At 45.4% G+C, this 26,404-nt stretch overlaps 1 protein-coding gene and 1 long non-coding RNA gene across 2 annotated transcripts in view; one reads left to right on the forward strand and one right to left on the reverse strand.

Moving 5' to 3' along the window:
• The window catches only part of SKAP1 (src kinase associated phosphoprotein 1), a 237,276-nt gene that overhangs the window by 113,365 nt on the left and 97,507 nt on the right, over positions 1–26,404 (reverse strand). The window lies entirely within an intron of this gene.
• Positions 1,534–21,287, forward strand: LOC115639096. Its single transcript, XR_003997596.1, has 3 exons — positions 1,534–1,968; positions 3,165–3,332; positions 18,251–21,287. It is a non-coding gene; the product is annotated as an uncharacterized LOC115639096 (long non-coding RNA).

Consider the following 26,404-nt stretch of genomic DNA (forward strand, 5'->3'; position numbering starts at 1 on the left):
ATTGGCAGAAGGTGCCGCAGGTAGGCAAGCGGAGAGGAAAGCGCAAGACTGATTGACCAGCTGAAAACTCATTACACGTTCTCAGGCTAAAATGAGCGGCAGGAAGCAATGTCTTTGGACGGGGCTGCCAAACGGCCAAAGGAGGGTGGAGAATGTGCTCTTTGAATGGGGAACAGGTACCGCTACAGGTACGCGAAGCAAGCCACTGCACGCACCCTTGGGATTATATTAATAATTCTTGGCTGTTGTCGTGCATGTTTATCCATAGATATTAATGTGCTAGAAAGAGGAGGTTAAATATCATTATCTCCCATCCTACTGAGAGGGAAAGTCATTTGTCCAAGCTCGCACAGCAAGCCAGCGGTAGGGCTGTGAACATTACCCAGTTGACCATGGTCTTTGTCCTGGACTATAACGACTTGCAGTGAACGGGACAGAAGAATAAGGAGAAGTGGGAAGCAGACAATGATGACAAAAGAGGACGACTGATGGAGTAGGAGACAAGGTGTCAGAGGTTCTAGGGAGAGCTAGTTAAGGTCTGATCCAAAGACCACTAAAGTCAACAGAAGCCTTTCCACTGATTTTAACAGGCTTTGGATCAGGCACCAGGCTTAAGAGGACATCGTGGTAGACTGGCAGAATAGGTCCAGCTGGAGAGTGTGGGAGAGGAAAGAAAGAGAAAGTGGGCTGCAGCCAACTAGGTAAGGCTGAGCATTCGCACAGCAAGACCAAGGCAATGTAAGTATAATGGAAACTCCTGTCCTACACAAGCAAGAGGCAGGAAAGTCTTTAGCAGTCATTGTTCCCAGTCTTAATGGGTGTGCAGACAGACAGCCTGCAGCAGCTACATAATTTGTCCTAAGCGACAAGTAGGGGCTGCACGTAGCTGGAGTGTTCTGGCTACATGAGCAGAAGGGGGCGCCTGGTAGGAAGGCCTGTAGCATGGGCATGAAGTCTCTTGGGGCTGTGATAGCGGGCCTGCCTCCAGTAGCTCCATTGCCGTAGGAGAGGTAGATAACGAACACCTGGCAAAGACAAGAAGGCCCCATGCAGAACTCCCCCCTCCTTCGTAGCCTGGAGCCATGCCTGCTTCGGGAGGGTTCTGAGGGATTGCTAACAATGGGCACGTTTCTCCAGCTGATGATGGTTTGTATTTTTTCTAGCATCTCCCACAGGATCTCAAAGCACTTTATAAACATTAACAAACAACACCCTGGCAATGGGGATGTTGTCACACTCATTTCATAGGGGGGAAACTGAGGCACGGAGCGCAAGTGATTCTTCAGCAGCAGAGCCGAGAATAGAACCCAGGAGTCCTGGCCACCAGTCCTAGAAGATCCCCAGAACATACGCTCACACAAGATATCGTACACGCTTATTGGGAGGGAGGCCATAATCCTCCCATTGTATATTGCACTGAATGGATGGCATCCTCCCGCACGCAGCACACTCCAGATGAAGATCTGGAGAGTCACAACTCCCAGGACGCCAGGTGGCTAACAACATTTAGCCTGTTTGGATGTTAATGACGAAGGAGTTTGAAATACCAGGAGCAGAGGACAAGGAAGCTGCCTCCGGGATGACGCGACCCGCTGGCATTAGCAGGCGAGAGAGAACTCAGGATGTCTGCCAGTGACATCCAAGAATTCTGGAAAGCAGCCTCCAGAGGAAGGTCTCATTGTCTGGGCTTTGGCCCTGGACCAAATGAAAGGGGCTGCCCTGCCTCGCTCTGACTGGATATGCTGCAAGAAGGAAACCAGAAAGACACTGCAGTGGGCATATCCTGCTCTTGCCTCCCCTTCTTGATCCCAGAGGGATCCAGCCCACAAAACTGGAACAATTATTCTGCGCAGACAAGAGCAAGCCCTATGCACCATGGAGATCAGCTTGCATTGCGGGAAATGCAGAGTGATGCATGGGCCGCAGAGATAGCGGATTCACTGCTAAATGGACCAACCCCAGGAAGAGGTGAGGCCTTCTAGATAAGAGGGGAATGCAGAGGTTGTTCCCTCTCTGCCACTGGACAGCAGCTTCAGAGAAGTTCTGATGCTGCTACCCATTCTGGTGGGAAGGACCCGGCTCACCCAGCCCTTGGGGAAGGTCCTCAGGCACACAGCCAGGCTAATGAGGAGATACCCTGGGAGCAGGATTTGCAGTACTGCAAGCTCATCACGTTTGGTGCTTTAACTTAAAGGCCCACCTCCTGCAGTCAAGTGACCCTTGGCTTCCATTTAAATATATATAGATGGGTTTAGCCCTTATGGTTGCAAAGAAAAGCTTGAAACAGGAACCCTTGAAGCTCGTAAATTAGAAGGCAGATACAAAGACGCAACATTGTTTCTTTTAAATTTCATGATTTTTAAGCCAAGCTCCTTTGAGGGGGGGGACATGACTTAATTTTTGAACACTTGGGGAAGCCCCTCCTGGATTTGGGAGGCTTAATGGTTCAAGCAGAAGGATGGGGCTAAAACAGCGCATAAGGAAGTGGATGAAATCTCAGGACTTTAGACCATGTCCTGCTTTTCTTAAAGCGATACTTCACTGCCGGAGTTAGAAGGTCTTCATAATTAGGGGCAGGGCATGGAAACCCTGCAGTCCCTGCTTCCCCGTGTGTGAAATGGCGATGCTGCCACGCTCACAGGATTTTGGAGGATTAATGGTGTTTTCAAAGTACTGGACAAACATTTTAAGAGTACTATGGGAAGAAACACACAGCACTGTTGGACAGCCATGTGTTACTATAACAACAGTGGGGTTTTCTTCTATGTAATCCCTGTGTGTTCCATTACATTCATAAAGTCAATTTTAATCATAACTAATACCAGGCCTTTTACAGTAAGAAGCCACACTGTATTCCAGTGGTGTTCAACTTTTTTTTCCACTTGCGGGCCCCTAAAAGCTTTCAAATGGAGGCGCAGACTCCTTTGGAAATCTTAGACAGTCAGCAGGCCCCCAAACACCCGTTGAAAACTTGTATTCTAATCCATTGTGTAATTCACTATCCCTTTTAAAGGACTGAATCCAGTGATGACACTATATTGCTGCTTTTAATGGTCATAAGTGCTCAGAACCTCATTTTTATATCTTACATCTGAACAGCTTTAAGTTTTGGCATTTTAGATTTGTTTTTCCATTTTCATAGCTCATTCTGAATTTTGTCACAGGCCAGAGTCTCCTGAACACACTTAGACGAATGATCCTTACTCTTTGAACCACCCCACAGAAGAAGTCAATGGGACTCCTCAAGTAGATAAGGATTCCAGGGTGGAGCGTGTCCACAAGACCTGCAAAGCAACTTTGTCCATTTGCTTGTCCGATTTCAACACAGCTGGGTAAGTGGCACATCACGTTCGTTGGCTATAACAGTGCCTAGTGCTAAATGAAAATAATTGAGTTCCAGAATTTGAAACAGGAGAGAGATGATGACAATGTGTCAATTTCTGCAGTTCTGCTGATTTAAATGAGATTTGATTATTAGAGATCTATTAGAGGTCTTCAGATGTAAAATCTGCATCTGGATCCACATTGCAAACATGCCGAGCTCCCAGAGGCTTGGACTGGCCCATTTGAAAGACAGGGGCCATTGGCAAAATTTGGATCCAGATCCAGGTTTGGATATCAAACACCTCCACCCATCAGGCTGATGTTTGGCTCCTGACTTTTGTTCGGGTCTAACTCTGCTATCCGCCTTCATGACAGAAGAGCCGCCAAGACCTTTAGTAATGCAGATGAAAACTTCCGCCATTGCCAGCAGGGGGCACTATAGGCAGATGAGGCACAGAAAACACATCCCCTACTAGGAGATACAGGCTCACACACCACAGTATAGGTTCCTCCCCCCTCCGGGTAAAAGTGGAGCTGCCACTGCCTCCATTTTCATCCACTCCATCCCGGACACGAACACGAGAATTCTGCGCTGTCCGACAATGTAACATTTCATATGGCTTAACCTTTTTTGCACGTTTATAAAAGGGCAGAGCAGAGGAAGTGATTTCTTTCCATTGCAAATGCTTTTCTTTGTAATAAAAACTTCCTTCACACACGCACGCAAAAGTCATTCCACAACTCTCCCAAGACTTCCATGGATCCTGAGATTAGACCTATTGTCTATTCATCAGCACAAAGAGCTGGGAGATTTTTTTGTTTTTTAAAAGAGGTGAACACTGAATATGTTTCAGCGCAAGCAATACCAAGCCAGTTCTGAATCGTGAGCATTGTGCAAACACAGTTGCTAAGGAGCAAATATGTCCGTTCTCATCTCCCCAAAAAATAATAATTAAAATAAAAAAACCTGCTAGGTTTCAGAGGCTCCTGAAGCAACAAGAGGCAGTGAACTCTAAGGAGCCAGCCAGCAGCATCAGGCTTCGGGAACAAGCTGGAATTATTTGGTTTTGACCGCCAGATGACCTGAAGGGCCGCCCAGCCTGATGGACAGTCGGACCATTAGTCCTTTAAAACACACATTCTTTTCCTGAAACACAGACATCACTCCGCTCGCTCGCAGAGAGCGCACCATCTAAACCAGCCATGACCCTGCCCGCTGGGTTATGGGCCTGAGGCTAGGGGAATTCAGAGCACAAAGAGCCCCCGAACCCTAAGCATTCTCTTTAGCCTGAGAAAAAAAAATCATACTAAGGCAGCCCCTAGAAAAAGACTGTATACAGCTCTCCGTTCTCACCGCTGTGCCCTGCACGTCTGGAGCAACAAAAGGAAATATTTCAAGTCTCCTCTCTTTGTGCTTTCCAACGCTATTTATTTTCTAAGCAAATGAAATGATAAACATCCGTCAGGATCCTGTTCGGTACCGGCTGTGCTTCCCGGCTTGCTTTGCCAGGGACCGCAAGACTCCACTGTGTTTTATTTGCCTCGATCATGTGTTCAGCCATCATTTTGGGTCTTATTATTTCGTGCAAAATGAGCCAAAGCGCCAATGAGCCCTGCTGCTAATAGCCCAGAACAACCTATTAATCTGCAGCAAAATCAAGTGGCGCAAAGGTTAGGAAAACTGCGGTCCTGAGGTTAAAGAACAGGCAGACTAAAAGGCCTGTTCCAAAAACCCGGACAGGACAACGGGAGCCTTCGCAGTGACTTCAATGGGCTTTGCATCAGATCCTAAAATACTCGGGCTGCGGTTCTGGCCCTACTGAGCTCCACGGGAGTTTTGCCATTGACTTCAACAGAGCCCAGCTATCAGTTCTCTTCCTGGCTTCGCCAGGGTCTTCCTGTGTGATCTTAAGTAAGACACTGAATGCCACACGTGCCTCAGTTTCCCTACTCGCAAAAGTTGGAGACTATTTAATCCTTCTCCCTTAACAGTAAGAACGGCCAGACTGGGTCAGACCAAAGGGCCATCTACTTCAGTATCCTGTCTTCCAACGATGGCTAATGCCAGGTGCCCCAGAGGGAATGAACAGAACAGGTAATGACCAAGTGACCCATCCTCTGTCGCCCATTCCTGGCTTCTGGCAAACAGAGGCCAGGGATGCCATCCCTGCCCATCCTGGCTAATAGCCATTGAATTACATCTGAAAAACACTCTGGAGATTCACGTTGTGGCTGGGGAAGCACCAATTAAGCACCTACGGCATCCGGCAATATATAAATACGGGCATTATACTGAGCGATCTCACTCTGCTCAGAATTATCACTTAAAAAGGGCCAATTCTGCTAGAAAGAAAACCAACGTGTGTTTGGGGTTTAGAGGGAATGAAAGAAAATTTCACTCCCCACCCCCGTAAGGCACGATTTATTCGCTCTAAAAATATAACGAGGGAATAAGTACCTAAGTCAAACACACACCAAAAAATACAGACATAAAAATTAAAGCTTCCGTCTCCATGTTCAGTGGCTGCCTTCGCCTCTGCAGATCCCCAGACCTATCTTAATCTCCCTCTGGGGATGACTGACAAACTCCGCCGCACGAAGGAAGGAAACAGCTGACTTTCCTAAACCTGGCACTGGGCATCGAAGGCTGACTCATGAATCCACTTTCACAGGAACAGCTCTCCCAGTGGAAACAGCCTTGCCGAAGTCACCAAGACAGCTCCCACGCTTCGTGGGATTTAAAGCCCTGGATCATCCCTGCCATTCGGTGCAGATGCTCATTAGGGGGCTGCTTGTTAATGGCATTTCCCAGTCTGGGCTTGGAATTCAAAGGCCACTCATTGCCCATTTCAACACATAACTTCCTTTGCCGCCATCTGGGCTCTGCTAGGGAAATGAACAAATACAGAAGCCCTTTATTATTAACAGGAGTCAGATCTAAACCCTGACACTATACCTAGTGCGCTATACGTTCCAGGAAAGCATACCGAGCCTTAATTAGATATTTATTTATAAAGTTGCTTCCCATTGCCCCTCATGTTCCGCGGGCTGCTTTGGCTGCATTTTCTCCAGCGCTGTGGCTATGCAGTAGGGTGGGCATGACCCCTGTGCTCCAGCTTGAGGTGTGTCTAATGGTCCCAGAAGGTAACCTTTTCGCCAGAGTTTTCTCGGAGTGACCCCGGAGTTCCATCCGTCCGAAGACTAACTCCCGCGGCACGTGTGAAAGGCAGCTGGCCTGCATCCACATGCCACCTCCAAGACCCTCCAGCTGCATTTTTTAGGCTTTATCAGAGTTTGTAGCAGAACATGCTACACACACAGGGCCAGATCTAACTTTTTTGCCACCCCAAGTGGGGGGAAAAAAAAAAAGCACTGCTCCACTATAACAACCCCCCCCCAAGAGCCACCCTGCCCTGCTGAAACAACCCCCCCCCCGAGTGCCGCCCTGCCTCACCAAAACAAAACAACCCCCGACTGCCGCCCGGCTGAAACAAACAAAAAAACCTTGAGCGCCACCCCACCGAACCCAAAAAACCCAAGTGCTGCCCCACCAGCCAAAGATTGGCCACTCCTTAACAAGATGCCGCCCCAAGCACGTGCTTGGTCGGCTGGTGCCTGGAGCCCCCCACACACACACTCTTACAACCTAGGAATGGGAATTTTCCCCATTTTAATCAAAGCTGATGATGATTTAGGCTCTCCGTTCCGGTGCATATCCAGAGCAGCTCTGATGATTAATGTGCGTTACTCTGAATTTACCCTGATGTGACTGAAGGTTAAACCTGCACCTTCATTTCTCTCCTAGGATACTTTCCCCTTTTCCCCCCTCGGTCCTTGTCAGCACTTGGCTTTGCTACCACCATCATGCGGGTAATAAGCTGCTGCTGGTGTTACTTAAGAAGCAATCTAAGAAATTAGTTTTGTCCAAATGAGCATATACTGACTATAAACTGTGATCATGAGGGATATTACATGAATGAGCGGTTGGCGGGAGTCATACTGTATACCATGCACATTTCTCTTTCGATCCAGACAAAGATGCGCCCTGATTCTTGGAGAAATACTGTAACACTCTTAATACTGTACCAGGATCGCACCGACTTCAATAGGAACATTAACAAAGCGTCAAAACTGTTAGAGGCCACTCCTGGAAATCCAGACCCTGTTTGATCAGCACAGGGATCAGCCGTGGGAAGGTTATTTGCAACTGCAGTGAAACGCGGAGGCACCCAAAAAATGCAAGCCTCCTTTCTGTCAGCACCAAACCGCACCGCAAAAACAGAGGCTGGGCTTTAGACTATGGAGAAGCCACCGCATGTTAAAGAGACGGCTTCCTCTTAAAATAAGGAGGAGGGTGGAATTATGGAACAGCTCACATTTGCTCCAACAGCTTTCTGTTTTCTCTACTTGTGATACCTTGCAAACATGGGACCTTTCCCCCCTCCCCTCAACTTCGCTGTCACAAATCCCCGGACGACTTAAGGAACAAGCATAAACATTCACACACATTCAACGGCCCTTGAGAAATTCCTATTTCTCTGCTCCATTGAGATGAGTAACATTTAAAAACAAACGCAAGTCCTGATTTCCATTACCCTCAGGAAAGCACTAGCAGCACAGGATAGAATTACTGATGTCAATGGAAGCTGAATATTCACCGCACCTTCCAGATTTAGGCCTTGGGGACCTAGGAAAAACTATCACGGAGGTCAATGGAAGCAGGATTAGCCCTTAAGATTTAGGCTGGGATTGGTTCAAAGGCAACCAAGGAAGAAAAGCACCGAACTCCCATTGACTTTGGAAATGGGGGCTTAACTTCCTTCGGCTACTTTGAAAATCTCCAGCTTTTGCTACACAGCTGCCAGTCTGGGATGCAGAGTAACTAGAGAATGATCATCTGTGTGTTCACAGAATTAACCTTTCCAGCGGTTGACAACCAAAAGCATCTTGCTAAAGAGTACTGCCCTGCCCTCTCTTAAATCATTTTAAAAACAATTCCAGAAAAATACAGTGTGGCATCACCATAAGGGACAAGACTGGCATCAGATAAAGGTTTCCTTTCTTAAGGCCTACAGCCCGGCGTGTACAATCCACGCCTTTAACCGAATCTCTCTCCCCAGCATGCTGGGCACTCGGATAGTATATTAACTTTAGGTAGGGAAAGTGAAGTTGAATTACAAAAAGCAGATCCCTACAGAACATTTGCCCATTACACATTGGCACTGGAAGCCCGGCTTTAGGAAGTGCGGGGCCCAATTTGAATAGTTTCAACGGGGCCCCGGCAGGGATGACTCACCCGGCGGCACTCCGGGTCTTCCGCAGCACTGAAGGACCCGCCGCCGAAGAGCTGCTGAAGACCTGGAGTGCCGCTGGGTGAGTAAAAATTAAAAAGGCGTCTAAGTTAGGCGTTCCTTAGGGCGCTGGGCCCTCTTAGGCATGGGGCCTGATTCGGAGGAATTGGGGGAATTGGCCTAAAACCGGCCCTGTGGAAGACAATAACCAAAGGCTACTTCTCAGCGCAAACTGATTGCACCACTCCTCCTTTTGGAGCTGACTATAGCTGTTTTGGTTTGTTTTTAACTTCAGGTTTTTGCAATCAAAGAAAGAAAGAAAAACAGCAGCCATTAGAAACAGTAGTTAGGGACTTAGTCCAAAATCAATTTTAATTAAAAACACTCCACTTTAATGTTGAACATGGTCATTTTTACCATTGGTATTGGTTGGCCAGGCCGCATAGTCTAGCCTGTCACTGATATGCAGAGGGGTTTTATACCAGGAATTACCGCTGGAAACCTGCATGTAAATCCTGCATGAGTCAAGGAGACACCAACTCTCTTATGGCTTTGAACCAACCCTCCATAATTAACTTTAGGAATTATCATTCCGTAAAAGCTGGATTTCGTTTTTGGGTAGGAGGGGCAAAAAAGAGCAACGATATTTTATACGTATGGCTGTGACCCCGGGTCAGTTGGTCATATGCGGCAGGCTCCCGTTAGCAAATCAATAAGCATTAAATCAACCTCATTTTCTACTATTTAAATCAACTATAACTGTTTTAATTGCAGATTCATTGCCTGCAAACGGCTTAATATGCTTTACATTATAGCAGAGATGTGCTTGTATGTTACAGATCATTGAGAGCGCTCTGCAAATTCGGCCCTGCTGAACAGCCCCGGCTAGCCTATGGTAGGAAGCCCATTAAGCAGAAGGAGAAAAAAAAAAAAAAAAAAAGAGAAAGGGGAGGATGACTGCAAAGACACAGTGTGGGAGCATGTGTTAACCGATCATGCTACCTAGGAGAGCAGAGACTAGATCCTGCTCCCAGGGAAGTTTCAGCCATTCCCTACTATAAGAACAGGATCCGAGCCCTGGACTAGCTAGGAGAAGGCCTCCTACCACTTGAGTTCCACCTTAAGAGCCTATGGAAACGCAGATGAGGCACAGTAGGATCTGCATGGCCCTAACTCAGGGTCAAGTAGACATGGCACTGGACTGGGTGTTAGCTGGCTCTGCCACTGGCCTATTGTATGACCTTGGGCAAGTCACTTCTCTCTGCCTTGTCTGTTTAGACTGAAAGCTTTTTGGGGCATGGGGTGTCTCTTATAAAGGGGTATACCTACACTGCCAACCCTGCCGCCTCCCGTCCAAAACCCACAGCAGCAAGTCTTGGAGCCCAAATCAACTGAATCTGGCTCATGCTATGGGGCTAAAAATAGCTGCGTAGATGCTCTCACCCAGGCTTGGAGACCTTCCCTCCTCCCACCACTGGGAAGAGACTGGCATGGCCCCTGAGCGGGCAGGTGTGGAGCGGAACCATAGGGAATTTGGAACCAATTCTCAGTCATTCGGACTCGGACATGAACTCTGCATTTGAGGCCTGTCCCGCCCAATGCGGGACAGGTGGTCACCCTACCTGGGTGTCTGTAGAACACCCAGCACAATGGAGTAAGGCCTCTAGGTGCCACCATCATAGAATCAATACAGGGACATGTGAGGGGAAAGGTGGTTTTTGCATTTCATGCGGCTCAACACGTGTCTGCTACCGTCCAGATTTTTTTACCGCATTCCATCCTAATTTCCAGATTGCTCACAAATCACTGAAGCAAGCCACTATCATTATGATTAGCACAGCCCTGCCTAAGGCAATGGCCTTTTAAAATGATCTTTTAAGATTTCCAATTCTCCCTCACGAGTCAGTGTACCAGTATAGGGATACTGCTTTGGCACTCTGCCTCGGTTGCTTTCCCCTTTCTTCCTGGTTTGACTTTGGGACAAGAAACAGTCTGTAGGTGTGTGGGGATCTGTTCATTTTTTATGGATGTCAGTCCCTTGACATCAGTGCTAGATAGACTAGTCCCTGGGTCAGCGACAATGACCCTAGCAGAACTAAAACATGCTCAGAGTAAACACTCAAGGGTGGGCAGCTCGGGTTATTCCACAGCAAGTTTGTTCAGAGCGGGTTGTAGCCTCCCCCTTGCTTAGCTATTAAAAGCCAGGACTCGTCATCGTGTGTGTTTTAACAGCACTACCACAATCAAACCCTGTTGATCCTGGAGATGGGAGTCACCGGCACCGTAAGCCATTCTGTCTGGCCAAAATCTGGAAGGGAGATCCAGCATAACTTTCCACAACCTTAAAAGGCAGACGGCCAACTGCAGTAGGGTTAAGGCACAAGACTGAGCCAGAAATTCTGGTTCTCTTCCTAATTCTGCCACAGAAATTTCTCCCGGGATTAGTTAAGGCTTAAACTCTGCTGCTAAGTGAATAGATCAGATGTGAATATGCAGAACACAAGAACGGAGCCTTCCAAAATCAGTAGTCGCTTTAGGAAGTTCAACACCACTCATCTATAGACATGCCTGTTCTTCGTACCAATGACTATCTAAGCACCATGATGGTGATGTTCTATGCTCCAAATATATAAATGTGTGGAGATATACCTATCTCACAGAGCTGGAAGGGACCCCAAAAGGTCATTGAGTCCAGCCCCCTGGCTTCACTAGCAGGACCAAGTACTGATTTTGCCCCAGATGCCTAGGTGACCCTCTCAAGAATTAAACTTAACCCTGGGTTTAGCAGCCCAATGCTCAAACCACCAAGTTATCCCTCCTCCCATCTGCATGGCCCTTAATACAATCCCAGAAAACACAAGGCCCAGACCTGGAGCCCTGTTCCTCAGGAACTGAACTATCAACTCTCTAACAAGATTTTGCAGGCATTATCAGATCCTGGTCTTTTGCCTGGCCAGAGCATCCAAGGCAAAGAGCAAAAGCCTTAATATCTTTTTGCAAGCTGCTCTCTGTGGCGTGGGCTGTTTGCAGGAACCTGCTGCAATCCCTTGAGTCTGAGAGAGAAATTTAATTCTGAGCTCCCAGGTTTTCTATCTCCGCAGCTGGCTCCTGAACAGAAATTCTGTATGCATGCTAGGTATAAACCGGGACTACTTTACCATCTAATTTTAGCACAGCAAGAATTAGTTCATCCATAAATGACAGCAGGTCGGCAGCTCCTAGGTCCTCTCAAATGCCCAGGGCACAGATTAGGGATAAAAATATCTAGTTTTCTCCATCTTATACTGGATGATGAGCTGCTGAATTCCCCAGGATGGATTTCTTAAACAAAATCTTTCATTTAACAACCTAGCCTGCCCTTATTTGAGATGGCTTTTTTTTTCCCCTCTAAAGTTTCCAAGACCTTGCTGGTAGCAGAGACAACCAAGGTACTGCCAGGAGTAGGGTGACCAGACAGCAAATGTGAAAAATCGGGATGGGGGTGAGGGGTCTAAGAAAAAGACCCAAAAGTCAGGACTGTCCCTATAAAATCGGTACATCTGGTCACCCTAGCCAGAAGCCACATTCTAACAGCTAATGGCAGCAACCAGCGAGCTAATCAACACCTCGAGCACTTCACAATCTTGAATGTATTTATCCTCAGAACACTCCAGAGGCTGGGCAGTGCACCCATTTTACAGATGGGGAACTCATAGCCTTTAAGGCCACAAAGGACCACCATGATCATCTAGTCCAGTGATGGGTAACCTGCCGCTCGTCAGGGTAATCCGCTGGCAGGCTGCAAGACAGTTTGTTTACATTGACTGCCTGCAGTCACGGATGCCCGCAGCTCCCAGTGGTCACAGTTCGCTGTTCTCAGCCAATGGGAGCTGCGGGAACTGGTGCCTGCGGATGGTCAAACTGTCTCACGGCCTGCCAGTGGATTACCTTGATGGGCCGTGTGTGGCCAGTGGGCCACAGGTTGCCCACCACTGATCTAGTCTGACCTCCTCCACATTGCAGGCAACAGAACCTAACCCACCCACGTCTGCAATAGGTCCATAACCTCTGGTTGAGTTATTAAAGTCCTCAAATCTTGATTTAAAGAATTTGAGTTACAGAGGATCCACCATTTACTCTAGGTCAGCCATTTTCAATCCGAGGTCTGGCCCCGCTGCAGGGTCCAGGCTCCAGCTGCCCAGTCCCACACGTGGGTCCAGTTCCCGACTACCCGCCTAGCACCCAGGACTCTTCTCCAGGCCCCGCTCTGGGTGGGGGCGATAGGCATAGGGGATTGTTGAGGGGTTTGTGAGGACGCTGTGGTTCTCAGCCTGCAGCCCACGTAACACATTGTGGAACAGGTTGAGAACCACTGGTCTACGTCAAACCAGCAAGTGAGGAAGGTACAGAGATAAAGAGACTTGCCCAGGATGACAAAAGAAGCTTATAGCAAAGCAGGCAACAGAACCCAGGCTTTGTAAGGCCCAGGTTAACACCTTAACCACTGACCAGCCTCTTACTCTAATTAGAAAAGGAGATCAGCTGTGACAGCACCAGGGCAGTCTGTAAAAATCCACGGCTGTGAAGAAAAAGACCTGCTCCTGGGCCCATCTAACAGTACGTACTGATACCGCTATCAGGGAGACCCAGGTGCGTGCCCCATTCTCTTGCCTCTTGAGTGACAGGGCACTCAGCACCCTCTGCTACGTGGCCCAACTTAAAAGCCCCTTTTAAATGGCATAAACCCGTTGCAAGAGTTGGAGGCAGGGCAGATCATCCAAATCGGCAGGTACCAGGAGTCCTAGACGGCAGGGGTAGACGCCTGCTTATGTGTAAGAAAGGGCCAGCAGAAGATAAAGACTCATCTCATTGTTCTCAGCCAAAGGGATGGCGATTACAGCATGGGGCCCCGAGGACGCTGAGAAAAATGAGGGGACATCCAAGGTTCTGATAGGAATGCAAAGGTCCCCACTCAGGTAGGAGAAAATGTGCAATAAAACTGGCTGGTTTAGCTTAACAGGTAATTACAGAGTTAATAAAACGAGGCTCCTTGACACGGTGGGGGCCTAACTATGCAGCCTGTGTCACAGGAGCTAAGTGACTTTTTAGTTTGCTGATCATTGATCCGATAGACAGTAACAGCTCCGAATTGGATCGATGCAGCTGTCGTATTCCAGCAACGAGGCCGGACGCTAAGAAACCTCATGAAATTTCACATGAGGAAGTTTACTGCTCTTGCACTGTGACCTGCTTTGAAATGAAACATCAGGACCATTTACCTCGCCTGCTTTTAATACAAAAAGGGGATTACGCCACACTATGAATTATGTGTCTGGAAGATCTATTTAAAAAAAAAAAGAAGCAATTTTTAGAAGGGGAAAAATGGCCTATTTTGCTTTTGTGCCATTATAAACATTTAAGAATAAAAAGGTTACGTTTAAAAAAAATAAAATAAAATAAGCAACCACCAAGTCTAGTTTCTAGGCTGCAATTTGGGACAATATTTCTCCACGTATTCGTTTTTACGCCATACTTTCCATTTTAAAAAGATCCTGAAATGTTCAACCAAACTGAAAAAATTTGTTTTGTTGTAAAGCCATTTTGAATTGGAAAAAAATTAAAAGAAAAAAAATCCTGACAAAATCATTTTGACCAGGTCTCTCACAAACCCAGCACGGTCAACTCCTTAAGGGTTGGGGTTTAGATTTATTAGAAACTGGGGAAACTCTGGGGAAAGGGGGAGCCTATACAGGAGGGATGGGCTCCACCTAAACCAAAATGAACCAGAAAAGGGCTGGGGGAAACTGACAGGTGCGGAGGAGCAAATGGTTCAGATGGCGCCATCTCTTAGGGAAGGATCTATTAATAGAGATTCTCTATGTCCTAGTAAAGAGGAGAGGATGGGAGATGATAAAATACGGGGAAGGATCTGATGTGAAACAATCAAATGAAAAAAGAGTCCCATTCAATTACATCAGGTAATGGCAGACAGCTAAAAAGTGACAAGTTTTTAAAGTGCTTATATACAAAGGCTAGAAGTCTAAATAATCAGATGGGTGAACTAGAGTGCCTTGTATTAAGTGAAGATATTGATATAATAGGCATCACAGAAACTTGGTGGAATGAGAATCATCAATGGGACACAGTAATTCCAGGCTAAAAAATATATCAGAAGGACAGAACTGGTCCTGCTGGTGGGGGAATGGCACTATATGTGAAAAAAAGCATAGAATCAAATGAAGTAAAAATCTTAAATGAACCAAACTGTACCACAGAATCTCTTTGGACAGTAATGCAACGCTCTAATTTTAAGAATATAGCAGTAGGGATATATTACCGACCACCTGACCAAGACGGTGATAATGACTTTGAAATGCTCAGGGAGATTAGAGAGGTTATAAAAATAAAAATCCTCAATAATAATAGGGGATTTCAACTATCCCCATATTGACTGGGTACATGTCACCTCAGGACGGGATGCAGAGATAAAGTTTCTTGACACCTCAAATGACTGCTTCTTGGAGCAGCTAGTCCTGGAACCCACCAGAGGAGGCAATTCTTGATTTAGTCCTAAGTGGAACACAGCATCTGGTCCAAGAGGTGAATACAGCTGGACCGCTTGGTAATAGTGACCATAATATAATTAAGTTTAATATCCCTGTGGTGGGGAAAACACCACAGCATCCCACCACTGTAGCATTTAATTTCAGAAAGGGGAACTACACACAAATGAGGAAACAGAAATTAAAAGGTACAGTGCCCCCTAAAAGCTGCACAGAAACTTTAAGACACTATAATAGAGACTCAACTTAAATGTATACTCCAAATTAAAAAATATAGTAAGAGAAGCAAAAAAGTGCCACCGTGGCTAAACAGTGAAACAAAAGAAGCAGTGAGAGGCAAAAAGGCATCCTTTGAGAAGTGAAAGTTAAATCCTCGTGAGGAAAATAGAAAGGAGCATGAACTCTGGCAATGATGTGTAAAAATATAATTAGGAAGGCCAAAAAAGAATTTGAAGAACAGCTAGCCAAAGACTCTGGACGATCGAGGTGCTAAAGGAGCACTCAAGGATGATAAGGCCATTGCAGAGAAACTAAATGAATTCTTTGCATCAGTCTTCATGGCTGAGGATGTGAAGGAGATTCCCAACCCTGAGCCTTCTTTTTTTTTAAGTGAAAAATCTGAGGAACTGTCCCAGACTGAGGTGTCATTAGAAGAGGTTTTAGAACAAACTGAACACGATTACTAAACAGTAATAAGTCACCAGGCCCAGATGGTATTCACCCAAGAGTTCTGAAGGAACTCAAATGTGAAACTGCAGAACTACTAACTAGTTTGTAACCTATCATTTAAATCTGCTTCTGTTTGCCAGAGTCTGGGAATAGGCGATAGGGGATAGATCACTTGATGATTCCCTGTTCTGTTCATTCCTTCTGGGGCACCTGGCACTGGTCACTGTCGGAAGACAGGACACTGGGCTAGATGGACCTTTGGTCGGACCTACTGTGGCCACTCTTATGTTCTTAAAGCACAAGCCCCTACCACTTGAGAGAACTCCAGCAGGTGTCCTTAGGTAGTAGACTGTTATAGTCACATGAAAGACAACCACTAGAGGGAGACATGATCCCATGCACTAAACCGGCATAGCTCACATGTATCCTCTGGGTACATCACTGGTGGAGTGGTCCCATCCCCCCCAGGGAGTTGTGGCTGAGCTCAGCCCATCCTCAGCACTCCAGGTGGTGGAATGAAACTTGCCCCGGGGAAAACACATGATACACCAAACACTTCACCCAATCTCAACAATCCACAAGCAGGAAGCCTACAGGTCTCTACATACCCTGAAAAGTAACTGCCACAATATAACGGTGCAATGCCACATCATACTGAATCCAAGCAGAGTGGGGCCAGAACACGCTTTAGATGACAATATAAATGAGAATAAAAGGGACCAGTTTCTAGAGAAGAGTGCTGTAAACACTTCCTCCTGTTTTGATCTTTTAAGTAAAAATATTTGTAAAACAACTAGTAAAAATAACTAGTATAAGTAAGGGCTTGTCTACACTGGAACAGTAATTGCTGTTTACTCCACTTCCAAACTGGATTAAGATCATTCAGAATAAGGCACTCTTCTTCTGGAACAAAAGAATCCACATATGGAGTTAATCAGGTATAGTTAATCCACTTTAAATTCATACTCTATTTTATTCCAGATTAACTGAGTCTCAAATTTTGTCTGGCTCAATCTCCTACACCTGTACCTTGCTACTTTTGCAGTCAGTACAAATTGTAGAAACAAAACAAAAAAAGATACAGTGAGATGAATATTTAACTATGTCATGAGGGCATTGTTAAATATTACCCAGAATACCTTCACAACTTGTCTTAGAGTCACACCAACTCCAAACAGTTTCAAAAAACAGAGTCACCCATACTTCAGTTGCGTGTGTTTTGTATTACTGGAAAGAATCTGTAACTGGAATTCAACTAGTCTTTGCATGATCAGTTCTAACCTAATTGATAAGAAGCACAGTCCAGCAGACACAGCATCGGACGGAGATCCAGGTTCAATTCCCTGCTTTGCCATAAACTCCCAGCGTGACCCTGGGCAAGTCACTTAACCTGCCCTGCATCTCCGTTCCCTGCCTGCAAAATGGGGCTAACACCACTGCCCTGTGGTGAGGATAAATGCATTAAAGACTCTCAGGCGCTCTGATACTTCAGTAAGGGGGCTGCCTTATAAGTCTCACAGAGTATGTCTACACTGCAGGCTGAGCTGTGGTGTAGCACAGGTAGCCATGCCTGCGCGAGCATGGCTAAAAAAATAAATTGTGCAGCTGCAGTGGCACGGGCTTCAGTGGAGGTTAGCAATGCAAACTGCAGCAGCTGCATTGTGAGCATGAGCCACGCTATGCCTACCCGTGTTGCAATCACACCTCAGAGGGCAGCACAGAAATACCCTCAAACAGCATCAGCCGTGCTGGGAGAGCCTTGGAAGTGAACTGCGTAGGAGAGGAAGGGTGGAAAGTAATGTGGGGGAAGGTATAAATCTAGCCTTAAACACTAATACACACGGGACCGACCCACCGCCGCATTGCTCCAGCGGTAGTTCCGTCAAAATTGATGCCGTTACGCTGGAGTGAAACTGGCGTAAAGCAGCGAGGACTCAGGCCCAGATTACATATTTCAGCCTTAAACTCGCTCTTTTCCCTTTAATCTTTCCAGTGTCTCTGTGAAGGCCAAAAGACCATTTTATCAGTGGGGAACCGAGACACGGAGATGAAGAGACTTGGACAAGGGCATAGGGGAAAGTCAGTGGCAAAACTGGGAAAGGGATGCGGGTCTCTCAGCTCCTGCCCAATGACTTTCTCACAAGCTCTTTCCCCTCTTAACAAATGTGCGGATGTGCTCTGGCAAAACAAAAGGGCTCTGGATTGATTATTTACGAGGTCACGGGTATAAAAATCTCCACGTTCTCCGACATCATAAAAATCTCTCCAATTTTGTGAGCATCAAGGGGGCAGCGATATTAACCTGCGGCCCAGACTCAAGCAAAAAAAACTCCTATTGGGCTGATGCTTTCACTGATTTGCATGGGAGCTTTGCTCAAGTGAAGACTACAGGGTTCAAGCCACAGGTTCTTTATCCCTCAACAGGTTCTACGTCCTGCTGAGATGGGCAGAAGTTCCATGTGACGACCCTACCCCAGGATTATGGTGTCTCATGCAGGAGGCGAGAACTACAAAAACCCTGTACAACCGGCAGCTTTATAACAACTGAAAAAGTAGCACTAGGAAGTGGAAGTCATTCTGAGATATCTAAGAAGGGGTCCATGCCCTGCAAAGGGATTGCGATTGTGAAATCTCCCATCGCTGGAGGTTTTTAAGAGCAGGTTAGACAAACACCTGTCAGGGATGGTCTAGATAATACTTAGTCCTGCCGTGAGTGCAGGGGACTGGACTACAGCAGTGGTCTCCAAAGTGGGGTGCACGCAAGAGGATTCTTTGGGGTGCACGGCAGGAGGAGCGCCGCCGGAGCAGTGCCGCTTTTTATTTTTTTCCCCGTTCCGCAGTTCGGCCAGGAGTCCAAGCGCACTTTTTTTTTAAATTTTTATTTTGCTTCGACTATTCGGCCAGGAGCAGTGGGCGTGTACTTAAAAGTTTTTTACTGATTGGATGCATGATCAAAAAAGTTTGGAGACCACTGGACTAAAGGACCTCTTGACGTCCCTTCCAGTCCTACGATTTCAACAGCAAGACCAGTTTATGTATCTGATTTTTGGAAACCCTGGTTGCGTAAGCATATCGCAAAAGCGGCACCAACCCAAATCCAAGCACAGTGTAGACTCTACACCCAGCACCCCCAGGCTGCAACATTAGCAATGTGAAATCAGTCAAAGCAAAGCTGCCCTTTGGAATTTTTTTCGTCTGGAAGAGGAAAATCAAGGTGTCTCCGCACTGTGCATAGAACAAAGGCACTGAAAGTAAACGTATGCTTTCTAACTGTGTCGCTTGGGACCAGCTGCAGTTGTCTAGCTCCTGAATTCAGGACAGCTGTGCCAGGGCTAAGATAGGTGGTTGTCTGCTAGCCTTTACATCAGGGGTAGGCCACCTACCAAAGACCCATCTAGTCCAGTATCTCTCTCTCTGACAGCAGCCCATACCAAATCCTTCCAAGGAAGGTGCAAGAAACACCAGTAAGGACAAATGATTATTCCTGGTTTGTATGTCAATCAAGACTAGAATAGACCAGACCTCTGGGGAAAGTTTCCTGGAATGAAACCTAGTCTACACAGAAATTGCACCCTTTTAACTACATCAGGTTCCAAATAGATGTAGTAAAATTAGTTCAACCTGCTTGTGTGGATACTACTAAATGGGTTTAAGATGCCCCAGGATCAATTAGCTCAAACTGGAGCCACTTAATCTTTGTGCTTTTAGCTTAAGATAAAAATCAGCATCTGTCCCTCAAGAGTATCCACACTGTTCTGCACCGAATCAGAAATTGGATTTAGATCAATCAGTACAATGTGTGTATGCAGACATGCCCGAACACAGGATAGTTAAAAGGGACTGGTAATGAGATATACAGCCTTTCACTCCTACCTTGCCTGTTCAAATGTAGGCACGGTTTGCACTGACCTCAAGTTGTCACCACCTGATGGGGCGCTAAAGTGGCTTTCTCCAATATGATTTTGATGGCTCTCAGTCCAGTTCACAGCGGACAGGTGTCCACATCGTATGAGAAGTGACACTAATTGGTGCCGCCGTGGGCACTCGGAAGCCAAGTTCTGAAAAAAAGGATGGCGAATTAACTCTCCCCTCTCTCTTTCTGAGATTGTCCCCTTTGGGACATAGGGAAAGTATGTGGTGGAGCTGACTGCATCACTGGCACTCATGTTGTCCTTGATTATTGAAAAATAAGGCACTTGCACAGGGAAAGCAATATTAGCTGTCACCCAAGCAAAAGGGTAGATTAACCTCCAGAGCGCTTACAAATATTGTAAAAATCAAAATTCATGTCACAGCTGCACCCAGACGCCCCAACTGAAATCCAGGACCCCTTGTGCTGGGTGTTCTAAGAGATGTAGCAAGAGACAGTCTGTGTTCAGAAGAGTTTACATGATGAATAGACAAGACAAATCATTATCCATATGTTGCAGGTGGGGAACTGAGGATACGTCTACACTGGAGTGGGAGGCGTAATTTCCAACTTGGGTAGATGCACCTGAGTTAGCTCTGATCTAGCTAACATGCTAAAATATAGCAGTGTAGCCACGGTGGTGCAGATGACAAGCCAGGGTAGATGTCCTGATACAATCCCATCCAAAACCCTAGGTGTGTACTTCAGGCACTCGCCAATGGTGCCACAGCTCTAGTGCTAATTTTTAGCACATTAGCTAAATGAGAGCTAGTACCGGAAATGACATCTCCAGTGTAAACATACCACGAGGCATCAAGAGGATTTCCATAAGCGTCACATCAGGAGTTGGTTGCTGAGCCACAGACTGAACCCAAATCTTACAAGTTCAAGTCCAGAGCCTTATCCATAATACCATCTTTATCAGCTAGATACTATTCCGTAATAAATCTATTGCCAAGCACCATGGGAAAAAAACCCAGCTGAAAGATACGCAGGGGCAAATTCTGCTCTCATTTACAATGGTGCAAATTGACTGATGTCACTGGGGTTGCACTGGCAAGACAGAGCTGAATTAGGCCTGCAGGCACCTCCAAAAATAATAGGAGGTGAGAAAGGCACAATGGAAACACACGGCTTTTAAAGAGTATACATAAAATATTTAAAAATAGATAAATTATATATAAGTGTATACAATGCCCAGAGATACCTCGATTTATATGATAGGGTTTCTGTAGAGCTGTTGAGCTCCAGGCAACAGAAATGAGAAGTCAAGCTGAACTGCAATACTGTATCCCAGAGACGGTGACATCTTATAACAGAGAACAGAGCTACCCCCCCGGGGCACTGTGTAAAAATTATGACATAGCAGCAAAACAACGTAAGTTAATTTCACTGAAATTAACAACAGTTTCCTTCCCTTGAGTGCATGGTGAGGTAGAATCCAATTCAGAAGGTGAGGAATGTTTAGAGAGTCGAGGCCTTTGGTTGACTCAATCGTAGTCAACGTTTCTGAATTTTTCTGTGTCTTTTAAATAAAGGGACACATCAAGATTTTGGTGGTTTGTTTTCTGTTTTTTGTTTTTAAATCACTGCTTTTTCACCCACTTGGGAGCTTCAAAATTAAACCTGCTTCTTTGTCAAACTACATGTTCCTCGGTCGGGCGCATAGATTGGATGGCTAGCGGAGGACTGTTCACCCGTTCTGTGCTGGTGGAACTGTTCGCGGTCGTGTTCAGGTAGGGGGAGTAAACGAGAAGGCAATATAACGAAGCATTTAAAATAAACACTAGATCTCACATAAACAGAATTATATCGCATCAACAGGCCCAATCCTGTAAATTCTTAAGTCTGGCCTATAAACAGATTTTATACCAATATAATTATAGTTTAGGGCTGTGATTTTTTTTTAAACCGAAATAGTTATACTAGTCCAACCTTCCAGGTCACGTCTACACTAGGGTCACTTTACCACTATACTATGCTGGCAAAGCAGAAACAGCTAACATCGGTAAAGCTGTGCTTTAACTGGTACAGCTTATTCCACGGCCCCACCTCCTCCGAACAAAACAAGCTACACTGGGCAGTTTTGCCAACATAACTGCCTGTACACTAGGGATTTCTGCCGGCGTAGTTAGGTTGGTCTGAAATCACACCTCTTCACATCCCCGTCCGACATTACTGTGCCAGCAGAAATCCATAGTGTAGACATGACGCCAGTGTGGATACCAAGATAAAAGTGCCTTAATATGTGTATAGCACAGTGGTCTCGCAAACTTTTGTACTGGTGACCCCTTTCACATAGCAAGTCTCTGAGGGCGACCCCCCTTATAAATTAAAAAGACGTTTATATATTTAACACCATTATAAATGCTGGACGTTTATGGTGGAGGTCGTCAGCTTGCGACCCCCATGAAATAACCTCATGACCCCCTGAGGGGTCCTGATCCCCAGTTTGAGAACCCTGGTATAGCGTATTCTCTTTCCCGTATGGAATAAGATAAACTGGCATAAGGCACTTTCATACCTGTACAACTGCATCCACACTAGGGGGAGCTGTACCACTTTTAGCTATACCAGTATACTTAAACCAGTACAACTTTGTGTGTAGACAAGGCCTTAACAGGCATGGGCTCGGATTCTGCAAAGCACCTATTCCGAGACAAGCCCTAGTTAGCAAAGTACTTCCGCACACACTTAAAACCCCACTCGTAGGCGCTGGAACGAAGGGTGCTGCTGCATTCCCTGGCTGGGAGCGGTTTCTATTCTATACAGGGTTTATGGCTCGGTTCAATGGCTTTCAGCACCCCCACTGTACAAATTGTTCCAGCATCCCCAGCCCCACTGACAATTTACTGAATAAGGGATTGTCTTAAACCCACGCTGAAGTGTTTTGCTGAATGGGGGCTTACAACGCTGAGTGGTTCTATTGAGCTAAACAGGGCTAGCCGTGGTAGGCTTCGAACGGCTGGAATGATCTAGGTTCATAAAATGCTGTGTCCTCGTGTGAATGTTTAATACAATATTATAAATTAACCAGATCAATTTTAAGGGAGAGTTACCGGCGAGAGGCGAGGAGGCACAAAGAGAGGGGAATAGGCCACAGTTAGAGCTTCCAAAACCAGAGCATATAAATCCAGGAGGGGGCGGGGCCGAGGAGATACAATTCTTGTTGCATCGCAAAGCTGGAGGTATCAAGCCTCCTGCCTTTTTGTAAATCAAAAGCTTTCCCTCAATGGTGAGGATGTTTGATTCACAGACCTCCCCGGATTTTCTTATCTCAGAGAAGTGGTGGTGAGGGTGATGCTTCGGCATACAGACCTTAAACAAATCCACTGGTTATTTGCATGCAGAGCGGGATTTAATGAGCGAAACAGCAGTCTCTCTGATTTTATGTCTTTTTCACCTTTAATTAAAAGGGGTACGCTTCTCCCTACCAGCCTGGTCGGTATAAACCAGGACATCACTGATAAAGAGAAGGTGGCAAGACGAGGAGTTGAAAGTAGAACCCAGACGGTCTTAACAATTCCAGGATTCATTATGTGACCTTGCACTTCACGGCTCCGTGCCTTGGTTTCCCCATGCTTCAAGGGATGGTGAGGAAATTGGGAGTATGCACCCCCCCCCCGTAGCAGTTCTCAAAGTTACTTTGATGCAAACTTTAAACACAATCATAAGAGGGGAGGAGATTAAATGACCTAGTAACAACTTCTAGTAACAGTAGAACCAGAGGAAAGAAAAAAAAAAGCCACAGAAGCCAAGAAATTCAGAATTAAGGCTAAAAATCTATCAGTGTCTCATCCCATTAAACTTTCATGCCTGCGAGATGTTACCCTGCATGCTTCATATAGCACCTGAGACATTTGCAATGCCCAGGGTTGCAGAGTTACGCGCTGAATCCTCCCTTTACCCCGGCAAAACTCCTGGAGGCAGATCCTCAGCTGGTAGAAATTTGTCACAGCTCTATAACAGCACAGTGACAATTTACGCCAGCTGAGGATCTGCCCCTCTGCGGAACAGGAACAGCGGGAGGATGCGAGGATTCAGTTTTATGTGAGCGCATGTCACAAGCAGGGCTGGTTCAAACAAAAAAAAACACAGGCTTAACTTTAAGAGTGCCCTAAAAAGCTTTTTTAAAAAAAAGTGAGTGAAAGAAAAAAGAAAAAAGAAAAAGAAAGAAAGATCCTTTCCAACCAGATGGATTTTTTTCTCCTTAGAGTGAAGGGTGGAATTCAAGGGATGATTCTCTCAGAGCCCGAGAAAAAGAAAAAATTATCTACTAGTAAATAAAAATGTAAATGGTGCAAAAGGACTTCACTTTTCTTCTGGTCTCTGGGTTGTTTTTTTTCCTGTTTCCCTCAAACAGGAAAGCCAGGCACGTTGGCCAATCTTTCAAAAGCTGACAGTCCCCTCCATCACCGAAACAATAGCATCGTGCGACTGACCAGGGTCACAAATACACAGGGCGTTTCAGAACCCTACAATATCAACAGAAAACAGCCTCTCTCTTGTTTTCTTCCTCCGATTCTCTCAAGATAGAACAATCTCAGAGTCTTGCGTGTTTTACTGAAAACACACAAAAATCCATATCAAAGTTATTCTGTCCCATGTTAAACAAAGAACATATAAAGTTTATATGTGAACGCTATGTTAGTAGCATGTATTTTACATATTAGATTTAACTCAAGATTGTACCTTGACTGGTAAATGAACTAATAGGAAAATGGTCCCTCCTTATATTATAGTTCATGCCTGCATGTCGTATATATACTATATCATATTTGTATATATGAAACACATAGGTAGACCTTATTTCCTGCCACAGGTGACAGAGAACCATAATAATAAATACAAATAATACTTCAGTTATATATGGTATACTGAAAGGTGAACCCAAATAAACCAGAGCACCTCAGCATTTGCTTCCTCCCCCCATAGGCTATTTTTCCATGAGGCAGATATTTGCAAAGCACAAAATAATGTGAAATTCCTCATGTTATTTTAATTCCTGGATGAGGACCAGGACTCGTTTTTTTTTCAGCCCCCGAAATGCCTTGCAAGGCATTAAAAAAAAAAGCCAGGAAGGGTGTGGGTGTGTCATAGAATAAAAACTCATGCACAAGCCTCTGCTTATAAAGTGTTTTCCATTTTTAAAAACCTCTGTTCAAGCCTGAGCAACTCACAAGCAAAAAACAAAAAACAACAACAACAACAAAAAAAGACATTCAAGTACAGCGCACACCACAGGAAATTCAAGAATGCATGGGAACCAAGTTATTGTTATTATGAGTTATCATTGTCACACATCTTGACTTTTGACTTTTCATTTTGTAACCTTCACCTAAGTTTTTGGATGTTCGTTTCCCATATTTTTGTGAGGAGGAAGGGGGAAGTCCAAAGGTGTTCAGTTTAAGGGACGTACCAGACACCCGCCTCCATAAATGCATCAAATAAAAAGCCAGGGGTGGATTCGCAGTCTTTATTGGCTGGTTGGCCAAGCAGCATTGTCATCCTCTGTAAGTTTATTTAGGAAGAGTGACACAGAGCAGACATTAAACAAATAAAAGATTAACCAGAGAACAAGGCTGAAAAAAAATGCTTCTACTTCACAAGCTTTAACCATTTTCCCCCAAACAGAAATGGAGATTTCAGCAATAAGACGACCAAGCAGGACGTGGAGAGAACAGCACTTGTGTCTAAGGTTCTCAATGGCTGTTTACACCAAGTGCCATCTGGCTGTATAGATATAATAACAATTATTCCATTGAGGTATGCAGCTCCCTAAATCATATTAATATACAATGATTCCACTAGTCTTATAGGACTTGATGTTTCTGCATGCTCCCATTTAACCTGGGTAATGCTCTAAAACAAGACGACCACATCATTAAGAACTGATTTTTTATTTATGGGAATGTCACTCGCAATCCCATGATATCCTTTCGCAATTCAGGAAAACAGGGGCTGCATCCCTGTGTTAATCTGTTTTTATGGCATATCTTTAAAAATTTGCAACATCTTGCTCCGTTTGGATATTTATGTCGAGATTTGTGCCCCTGCGCCAAAGCGGCTGTTTTGCTTCAGAGATCTATTTCACGAGGCAATGGTGCAAAATGTCTAATATACTTCATTAGCTATATTACATCAAATAAGGGTTTTTATTTCTTTAAATTATTTAACCTTGGTAGAGCCCACTGGGACCACATAAATTACAGCCACACTAATGAAAATCATTAGTTAGGCTATTCAAAAAGACAACAGGAACAAAATTAAATATATTTTAAAATCAACTTTTTTTCTTTCCAATTTGAGATTTGATCATTCAGGGCACTCATCCATTTTCTCGGACTACCATTGACTGCGACTCCAATAAAGTCACGGCTGAGGCAATCGGAATATTAGATTTTTGCAGAATGCACGTCCCCCCCCCCCCCCCCAATTTCCAGAGTCCCCTTAAACGCTTTTCTGCTGCTTTCCTAAAGCAAGCAGACTCTACTGGATACCACGTTTTCATCACCATCAATAGGGCAGAATTTAGTTCCAGTTACAGATATAAATGTCAAAACACCCGTGTGTCTTCAAGAACAGAATGTGTGATCCAGCTACTGAAATCTGAGGAATTACAGTTAAAAGAAAAAAAAGTAAAGGCCAAATCCTGCTGAACGCAAAAC

This window comes from Gopherus evgoodei, chromosome 23, assembly GCF_007399415.2.
Source record: "Gopherus evgoodei ecotype Sinaloan lineage chromosome 23, rGopEvg1_v1.p, whole genome shotgun sequence".
Classification (NCBI taxonomy): Eukaryota; Metazoa; Chordata; order Testudines; family Testudinidae; genus Gopherus; species Gopherus evgoodei.